Source organism: Lucilia cuprina, chromosome 6 (assembly GCF_022045245.1).
Source record: "Lucilia cuprina isolate Lc7/37 chromosome 6, ASM2204524v1, whole genome shotgun sequence".
Lineage (NCBI taxonomy): Eukaryota > Metazoa > Arthropoda > Insecta > Diptera > Calliphoridae > Lucilia > Lucilia cuprina.
In genome coordinates, this window is record NC_060954.1 from 59,233,236 (window position 1) to 59,243,540 (window position 10,305).

Genomic DNA, 10,305 nt, shown 5'->3' on the forward strand with positions numbered 1-10,305 from the left:
TTCAAGACAGACGGATTAAGAAACGGAATGAAAAAACTCCACGAACGTGAGGGGGTATAAGTGGAACATTTTCTTTAGATATATTAAAACTTCCACCATAGTGATACTGCCCTAATGCTTGTACTTAAATTCACTCATACTTAGTGAATTTAAAGTTAAAAATCAAATATTATCTTTAAAGTTTAATGTGAGAAAACAGCGTTTTTGACGCAAATCAATATTTAATTTTCCAAATAACTATGTAAGTACCCAGCAAAAATTTGTTAATGACTTGTACGCAGCTAGCAACTTAATTTTCAATGACAATTATATACCGTCTGCAAACTCCGCCCAATTTTTTCTAAATGTTCACATGAATGTTCTTCTAGTGAAATTAATAATTTTCTAGCTCTAATAGTTTCTCACATATACGAATTTTTATATTTAATTCGTATGGGCGGTTCCAAGCGCCCCTGATAAAAGTCCGCTCTTTTCACCAAAAATGTTCAGATGAATATTAAAGTTATTAGTGCAAATTTCTTACCCAAGATGTTTACATGGATGTTAAAGTTTTTCTTTGAAAATTTTAAGATTCTAACTCTAACAGTTTACCAGATAAGAGAATTTTTGTATTTAATTCATATGGAAGTCCGCCCGCTTTTTTTTCCTTGCAGTTTCTGAGTTAAGCGACATTTAATACTTATTTTGAATGTGGGCGTGGCATGTCGCCCACTTGAAATTTTGAAGTAAAAAGTAGGCTATAATTCCTTATATAGGAACACACTGTGAAAATTTCAGAAAAATCGGTCCAGCCGTTTAGCTTTCTATAAAGTCCAAACAAACAAACACACATTCATTTTTATCTATATATATAAAATTCTAACGTTACTGACTGACTGACTGACTGACTGACTGACTGACTGATTGGCTGATTCATCATCGCACAGCCTAAACGGTTAAAGCTAAAGAGCTGAAATTTGGACAGGGGGTTGGTCTCCCACCAAATAGATCCACTAAGACGGGATTTTTGGAAATTCGAATGTTTAGGGGGTAAAAAAGGGTAAAAACGGGTAAAATCGGTAACCTCATATCTCCTAAACTAGAAAAGATACAAAAATAGTTTAAAGCTTATCGTCGTTCATTTAAAAAATAAGCGGACAGGTGTCTGGTACTTTTTTCAATTTCGGCCCCTTTAGGGAATAAACGGGTAAAAACTGTATTTTGGTACTTTTTTTGCACCCCATGTATCTTTAAAACCAGTGAACATTCAAACAATATTTTTGACTCCTTCATAACTTGACGAAAAAATAAAAATATAAATTTAGTACTTTTTGGTTATTCGGATGTTTAAGGGGTGAAAATTGTACCTATTTTTGGTACTTTTTTTCATAAAACATTGATTTTGGTTTATTAACTTATACATATAAATACGTAATAACGGGCTCCCACTACGATGTTGCAACATTTTGGAATAGAATTTTTATTTCGTTAATGAAATTAAGCATGTAGAGCCCGGAGTAAATGAGAATCTATAAAAGAGGACTTTTTGGTACTTTTTCGTTCTCCAAAAAGTACTTTTTGAATTTTCTATAATATTGAACCTAGAAATATGAAATTAAGTATGTAGAGGATGGATTAAGTGAGAACCTATAAAAGGGGACTTTTGGTACTTTTTCGCTCTTCAAAAGGTACTTTTTGGATTTTTGTATAATATTGAACCTAGAAACATGAAATTAAGCATGTAGAGCCCGGAGTAAATGAGAATCTATAAAAGGGGACTTTTTGGTACTGTTTCGTTCTACAAAAGGTACTTTTTAAGTTTTCTATAAAATTTAACCTAGAAACATAAAGTTAAGCATGTAGAGCCTGGAGTAAATGAGAATCTATAAAAGGGGACTTTTTGGTATTTTTTCATTCTTCAAAAGGTACTTTTTGAATTACCTATAATATTGAACCTAGAAACATGAAATTAAGTATGTAGAGGATGGATTAAGTGAAAACCTATAAAAGGGGACTTTTGGTACTTTTTCGTTCTTCAAAAGGTACTTTTTGGATTTTTGTATAATATTGAACCTAGAAACATGAAATTAAGCATGTAGAGCCCGGAGTAAATGAGAATCTATAAAAGGGGACTTTTTGGTACTTTTTCGTTCTTCAAAAGATACTTTTTGAATTTCCTATAATATTGAACCAAGAAACATGAAATTAAGAATGTAGAGCCCGGAGTATATGAGAATCTATAAAAGGGGACTTTTTGGTATTTTTTCGTTCTACAAAAGGTACTTTTTGAATTTCATATAATATTGAACCTAGAAGCATGAAATTAAGTATGTAGAGGATGGATTAAGTGAGAACCTATAAAAGGGGACTTTTGGTACTTTTTCGTTCTTCAAAAGGTACTGTTTGGATTTTTGTATAATATTGAACCTAGAAACATGAAATTAAGCATGTAGAGCCCGGAGTAAATGAGAATCTATAAAGTGAAACTTTTTGGTACTGTTTCGTTCTACAAAAGGTACTTTTTGGACTTTTGCATAATATTGAACCTAGAAACATGAAATTAAGTATGTAGAGCCCGGAGTAAATGAGAATCTATAAAAGGGGACTTTTTGGTACTTTTTCGTTCTTCAAAAGGTACTTTTTGAATTTCCTATAATATTGAACCAAGAAACATGAAATTAAGAATGTAGAGCCCGGAGTAAATGAGAATCTATAAAAGGGGACTTTTTGGTATTTTTTCGTTCTTCAAAAGGTACTTTTTGAATTTCCTATAATATTGAACCTAGAAACATGAAATTAAGTATGTAGAGGATGGATTATGTGAGAACCTATAAAAGGGGACTTTTGGTACTTTTTCGTTCTTCAAAAGGTACTTTTTGGATTTTTGTATAATATTGAACCTAGAAACATGAAATTAAGCATGTAGAGCCCGCAGTAAATGAGAATCTATAAAAGGGGACTTTTTGGTACTGTTTCGTTCTACAAAAGGTACTTTTTAAGTTTTCTATAAAATTTAACCTAGAAACATGAAATTAAGCATGTAGAGCCTGGAGTAAATGAGAATCTATAAAAGGGGACTTTTTGGTACTTTTTCGTTCTTCAAAAGGTACTTTTTGAATTTCCTATAATATTGAACCAAGAAACATGAAATTAAGAATGTAGAGCACGGAGTAAATGAGAATCTATAAAAGGGGACTTTTTGGTATTTTTTCGTTCTTCAAAAGGTACTTTTTGAATTTCCTATAATATTGAACCTAGAAACATGAAATTAAGTATGTAGAGGATGGATTATGTGAGAACCTATAAAAGGGACTTTTGGTACTTCTTCGTTCTTCAAAAGTTACTTTTTGGATTTTTGTATAATATTGAACCTAGAAACATGAAATTAAGCATGTAGAGCCCGGAGTAAATGAGAATCTATAAAAGGGGACTTTTTGGTACTTTTTCGTTCTTCAAAAGGTACTTTTTGAATTTCCTATAATACTGAACCAAGAAACATGAAATTAAGAATGTAGAGCCCGGAGTAAATGAGAATCTATAAAAGGGGACTTTTTGGTATTTTTTCGATCTACAAAAGGTACTTTTTGAATTTCCTATAATATTGAACCTAGAAGCATGAAATTAAGTATGTAGAGGATGGATTAAGTGAGAACCTATAAAAGGGGACTTTTGGTACTTTTTCGTTCTTCAAAAGGTACTGTTTGGATTTTTGTATAATATTGAACCTAGAAACATGAAATTAAGCATGTAGAGCCCGGAGTAAATGAGAATCTATAAAAGGAGACTTTTTGGTACTGTTTCGTTCTACAAAAGGTACTTTTTGGACTTTTGCATAATATTAAATCTAGAAACATGAAATTAAGTATGTAGAGCCCGGAGTAAATGAGAATCTATAAAAGGGAACTTTTTGGTACTTTTTGTTCTTCAAAAGGTACTTTTTGAATTTCCTATAATATTGAACCAAGAAACATGAAATTAAGAATGTAGAGCCCGGAGTAAATGAGAATCTATAAAAGGGGACTTTTTGGTATTTTTTCGTTCTTCAAAAGGTACTTTTTGAATTTCCTATAATATTGAACCTAGAAACATGAAATTAAGTATGTAGAGGATGGATTAAGTGAGAACCTATAAAAGGGGACTTTTGGTACTTTTTCGTTCTTCAAAAGGTACTTTTTGGATTTTTGTATAATATTGAACCTAGAAACATGAAATTAAGCATGTAGAGCCCGGAGTAAATGAGAATCTATAAAAGGAGACTTTTTGGTACTGTTTCGTTCTACAAAAGGTACTTTTTGGACTTTTGCATAATATTAAATCTAGAAACATGAAATTAAGTATGTAGAGCCCGGAGTAAATGAGAATCTATAAAAGGGAACTTTTTGGTACTTTTTGTTCTTCAAAAGGTACTTTTTGAATTTCCTATAATATTGAACCAAGAAACATGAAATTAAGAATGTAGAGCCCGGAGTAAATGAGAATCTATAAAAGGGGACTTTTTGGTATTTTTTCGTTCTTCAAAAGGTACTTTTTGAATTTCCTATAATATTGAACCTAGAAACATGAAATTAAGTATGTAGAGGATGGATTAAGTGAGAACCTATAAAAGGGGACTTTTGGTACTTTTTCGTTCTTCAAAAGGTACTTTTTGGATTTTTGTATAATATTGAACCTAGAAACATGAAATTAAGCATGTAAAGCCCGCAGTAAATGAGAATCTATAAAAGGGGACTTTTTGGTACTTTTTCGTTCTTCAAAGGGTACTTTTTGCATTTCCTATAATATTGAACCAAGAAACATGAAATTAAGAATGTAGAGCCCGGAGTAAATGAGAATCTATAAAAGGGGACTTTTTGGTATTTTTTCGTTCTACAAAAGGTACTTTTTGAATTTCCTGTAATATTGAACCTGGAAGCATGAAATTAAGTATGTAGAGGATGGATTAAGTGAGAACCTATAAAAGGGGACTTTTTGTACTTTTTCGTTCTTCAAAAGGTACTGTTTGGATTTTTGTATAATATTGAACCTAGAAACATGAAATTAAGCATGTAGAGCCCGGAGTAAATGAGAATTTATAAAAGGAGACTTTTTGGTACTGTTTCGTTCTACAAAAGGTACTTTTTGAATTTTCTATAATATTGAACCTAGAAACATGAAATTAAGCGTTTAGAGCCCGGAGTAAATGAGAATCTATAAAAGGGGTACTTTTTCGTTCTTCAAAAGGTACTTTTTTAATTTCCTATAATATTGAACATAGAAACGTGAAATCAAGTATGTAGAGGATGGATTAAGTGAGAACCTATAAAAGGGGACTTTTGGTACTTTTTCGTTCTTCAAAAGGTACTTTTTGAGTTTTCTATAAAATTTAACCTAGAAACATGAAATTAAGCATGTAGAGCCTGGAGTAAATAAGAATCTATAAAAGGAGACTTTTTGGTACTGTTTCGTTCTACAAAAGGTACTTTTTGGGTTTTCTATAAAATTTAACCTAGAAACATGAAATTAAGCATGTAGAGCCTGGAGTAAATGAGAATCTATGAAAGAGGACTTTTCGTTCATCAAAAGGTACTTTTTGAATTTTTTATAATATTGAACCTAGAAACATGAAATTAAGTATGTAGAGTATGGATTAAGTGAGAACATATAAAAGGGGACTTTTTGAAACCTTTTCGTTCTTCAAAAGGTACTTTTTGGATTTTTGTATAATATTGAACCTAGGAACGTGAAATTAAGCATATAGAGCCCGGATTAAGTGAGGACCTATAAAAGGGGACTTTTTGAATTTTCTATAATATTGAACCTAGAAACATGAAATTAAGCGTTTAGAGCCTGGATTAAGTGAGAACCTATAAAGGGTACTTTTTCGTTCTTCAAAAGGTACTTTTTGTGCTTTTTATAATATTGATCCTAGACACATGAAATTAAGCATGTGGAGCCCGGAGTTAATTAGAATCTTTAAAAGCAATCAGGGACTTGAGTAAATGAAAATTTAAACTGGAATATTTTCTGGTACTTTTTGAATTTTCTATAATATTGAACTTAGGAACATGAAATTAAATAAGATTGGTCCTTTGGTACTTTTTCGTAATTCACTGGTACTGGTACTTTTAGAGCTTTCTAAAATATTGAATTTATAAACATAAAATTAAACACGCAGTATCCCAATTGAACGAAAATTGAAAAAGCATACTCTGGTACTTTTTTGTTCTTTTACTAATACTTTTCGAATTTTCTATAATATTGAACCTAAAAACATTAAATTGGACATGTAGCTTCCTGATTGTATAAAAATCTTTATGCGATTTTTTTTGGTTTCTGGTTGAAAATTTAACATGCGTCATCCTGATTTAATGAAAATATATAAAAAGGCACTGTCTGGTACTTTTTCGTTATTCAACTGTTTTTTCTAATTTTCTGTAATATTGAGACTAGAATCATAAAATCAAACTTAAAGAGTTCTCTAAAAGGGGAATTATTGATATTGCAGATATATATACATTTACAATAATGATATTTATTTTATTCCACTACGATGAGGGTAGCGAAGCACACTGGGTATAGCTAGTATTTATATAAAAATTTGGTTTTCTGTTGGAGAAAAATTCTCAAAAAGGGGAAAACGGGAAATTTAATTTTATTGAAAATCATTGAGCCATTTTTTGTAAAAATGTCAAAATAGTTTGTTTACTCACACAAAATAAGCTATTGTTATATTATTTTGGAATTCGGCTGCTAAGGCCAAGCATATGATCAAACTCGGCCCTGGTTAAGTTTAAACCAATATGTTGTTTTCGAGTTATAGTTTTTTATACAAACGGAAAAATTTTGTGACTTAGATCTCTCTAAAAGAAATTTTAACATAATTAAAGAAATAATTAAAATTCTTATAAATTTTCGAAAATACTTGTCGGAAAAAGATTTCAGCATCAGAATTGTTATTATAGTAAATGTACCAGTTCTAATGTATGGTCTAAGCATATGCTGTTTTCCCTATTAATTTATTACACACAAATGTACATACCTTAAACATACGAATATTGAAACACTCACTAATGCAAAGGAAAATATTATTCAGATGATCAGAAATCTATAACATACAAACATGATGATATGTAAACATAAATGCATACAATATTCTTAGATTTTTATATTTCGAAATAAAAAGTATATTTCTTATATCATGTGTATACTAGCATATGTATTGCTATTACCCCCGCCCCCGCTTTTTTCATCCCAACCATTTAAGTTTAGTCTTGTTTGTCGCCAATATTTTAATATTGTTATGGCAGTACGTTTTTCTTTTCTTTCTTTTACATATTTATTTACTTATATTCTTCTTGTGCTTCTTCCACTTATTCTCGTATTATTGACGATAATGCTGTTGCTCTTTGCTGTTGCTATTACTGTGTATGTTTGTTGTTTTATTCAGATAGTCCTCTCCAGTCCTATTAACTGTCATTATCCTTATTTTTATAATTTGATTATATGGAATTTTCATTGTTCGCTGCAGCTTTGACATTAAAAAGAAACAAGTTGTAAAAAGAATTTTACTGGAAAATTGTAACTAAATGAGTTTAAACGTAGAATAAAGCTTTTCGTTTATGAAGTTGAAATATAGTGTGGTTTTTTCTTTAAAGGACAAAATTGTATTTTACCCTATAATAGGAAATAGTATACGACTATTGAAAGCAAAAATTATTCCAGCAAAATAAAGGATTAAATGCAGGCAAGTGAAGGATTTAATGTTGAAATTTACTTGTATAGCATTTAAGTCATTATTTAAACATGATATTGACATGCTTACCAAACTCGCTTACAAGTAGGGAGTTATATAAATACTTACTGCAATAGACTGCAAATAGGAAGTTAGGTAAGTAGTTGAAAAGTAATAAGAAGCAAGAGAAGACAGTATATGTTTCAATGAATAGTTCTACAGAAGAAGTAAAGTGATGATGTAAGGTACATCCTTTATATTACATATTTAGTCCAATTATGGACTCTTCCTGGGATATGGTTTCCTTTTGCGTGGCTATAGATAAAGAAACATACTCCCAGGAAGTTTATTATTCAGAAGAGACCTGTAATTCATTCAACTAGTAAACATTTTCTTTAAGTGTAAGTATGTTACAGATTTTATGCATAATTTATACAAAATAAAGAAAAATATGTAATACCGACAGGACAACAACAATAAACACGAACATATTACGTAAATTTATGTAATTTTTTTCTCACGCACTGCACTGCACACAACACACATAATAAACGCAACAAATTTTATGCACATGTAATAGACCATGTTTACAGCTATTGGCAAAACAGAAGACAACAAAAATAAAACAAGCAAAGAAGAAACAACACAAAAGTCAAAAAAATAAATGATCAATACATCATATTTTTACAACAACACATAACAGCACTGTGCAAATATGCAACAAAATACACGTGGTTCTTTGCTAGCCAACAACCTGAAACGGTTGAATAATATCTTTTAAAAAAATATATATTACAAAAGTAGAAATAATACAAAAAAAATGAACTGTACAACAAACACATACAATAGCACCGTTACAGATGCTGTTTTTTGTTTGTTGTAGTAGCAAAAACCGAGAAAAAATATCCCTATCGATAGCATTTCATAATTTAGCTAGACAGCAACAGCAGCCAAAGAAGAAGTAACAGCAACAAATAACAGTAGCAGGAACACCACATCAGGAATAGTACAGAGGAAAAAAATGGCAAACGGGATGCGCCATCAAAGTTTACACCGCAATAATATCAACACCAGAACAGCAATAACGTTAACATACATACAAACATTAATTCCCGTACATGCAATATACTCGTTGTACTTAAAAACGAGGTTAGTCTGAAAATGTCTTGAAGTAAGTAAGATATTTGTGATAGTGTTGAACTTTATAGATTAGATTAGTGGGATTATTAGTCAATGACAATTGGATGACTATTGGAAGTACTAGACTTGTCAGTGGACTAGTAAATAGACTTACTAACTTCTATAGTAATCAGTAGATTGTTCTATGCAAACTAGACTATTATATAAACTAGTCAAAATACTTTCCTATGGAAATTAGAATATATTAGAATACATTATAGACTTATCAATAGACTACTCTATGGACTAGTATATAGACTAAAATGTGGGCCTGTCAATTGCCTACATGAACTGGTCAATAGACCAGCCTCTGACAAATCAATTGACTATTGTCTGGACTTGTCAATAAACTATTCTACGAACTAGTCAATAGACTATTCTGTGAACTAGTCACTAGTATTCTGTTGCCTTGTATTGAACTAGCCATACTCTAGTCTGTGGACAAGTTAATATACTTTGGAATAGTAAATAGGCTATTCTATGGTCTAATCAATCGACTATTCTAGAGAGAAGTTAATAGGCTATTCTTTGAAATAGTCAATATACTATTCTAAGGACTATAAAAAGTGTAGTCTATAGTTTAGTCAAGAGACTAATCTTTGTTCTACTCAAAACTCACAGAATAGAATGTTCAGTAGTTAATAGACTAGTCTGTGGATTAGTCCAAAGACTAATCTGTACTATTTAAAGGACTAGTCTGTTAATTGCTCAATTGACTAGAATAGGAACTCGTAAATATACTAACCAATAAAGTAGTCAGTAGAGTAGTCTGTGGACTAGTCAAAAATGCTGAAATTACTTCTTAAACTAACCGCTTAATATTGAAAAGCAGTTACCTCACAACAACGACAACAACAAACGCTGTTGTTGTATCTCTGTAATACAATAGAAGACGGTCTTTTAAATACGAAAAGAAGGATACAACTGGAAAAATATGAAAACAAAAACAACAACCACCGGAACCAAAACCATGCTACTGGCAGTTCAGAAATGTATGCTCTGCTCTACGACGATTGTACGAGATGCACACAACAACAAAACACAACAATTCCACGCTGTCTAGCAAAGTAAAAGAATTGAAAACTGAACTACAAACAACAGAAGCAGAAACAAAAATATTAAACGAACAAAATGAAAGGAGGAAAAAAAAAGGCAGCAGCACAACAAACATAAAAATGGCAGCATTAAAAAAAGGAATAAATGCAAAGAGACATACAGACGGACGGACAAATGAACCAACTAACTGAGATAGACAACAACATGTTAGTACATATGTACATATTTTTTTTGTTAATACATAAGTATGTATTAATGTGTGTATGCACTTGTGCACAGTAGTAAAAGTAGTTGGCAACAAGAAGAGCAATAGACCGGCAGCATTCATAACAAACACAAGAGAAAACAAAGCTAAAACGGCACCGCATCAGCAGCAACTA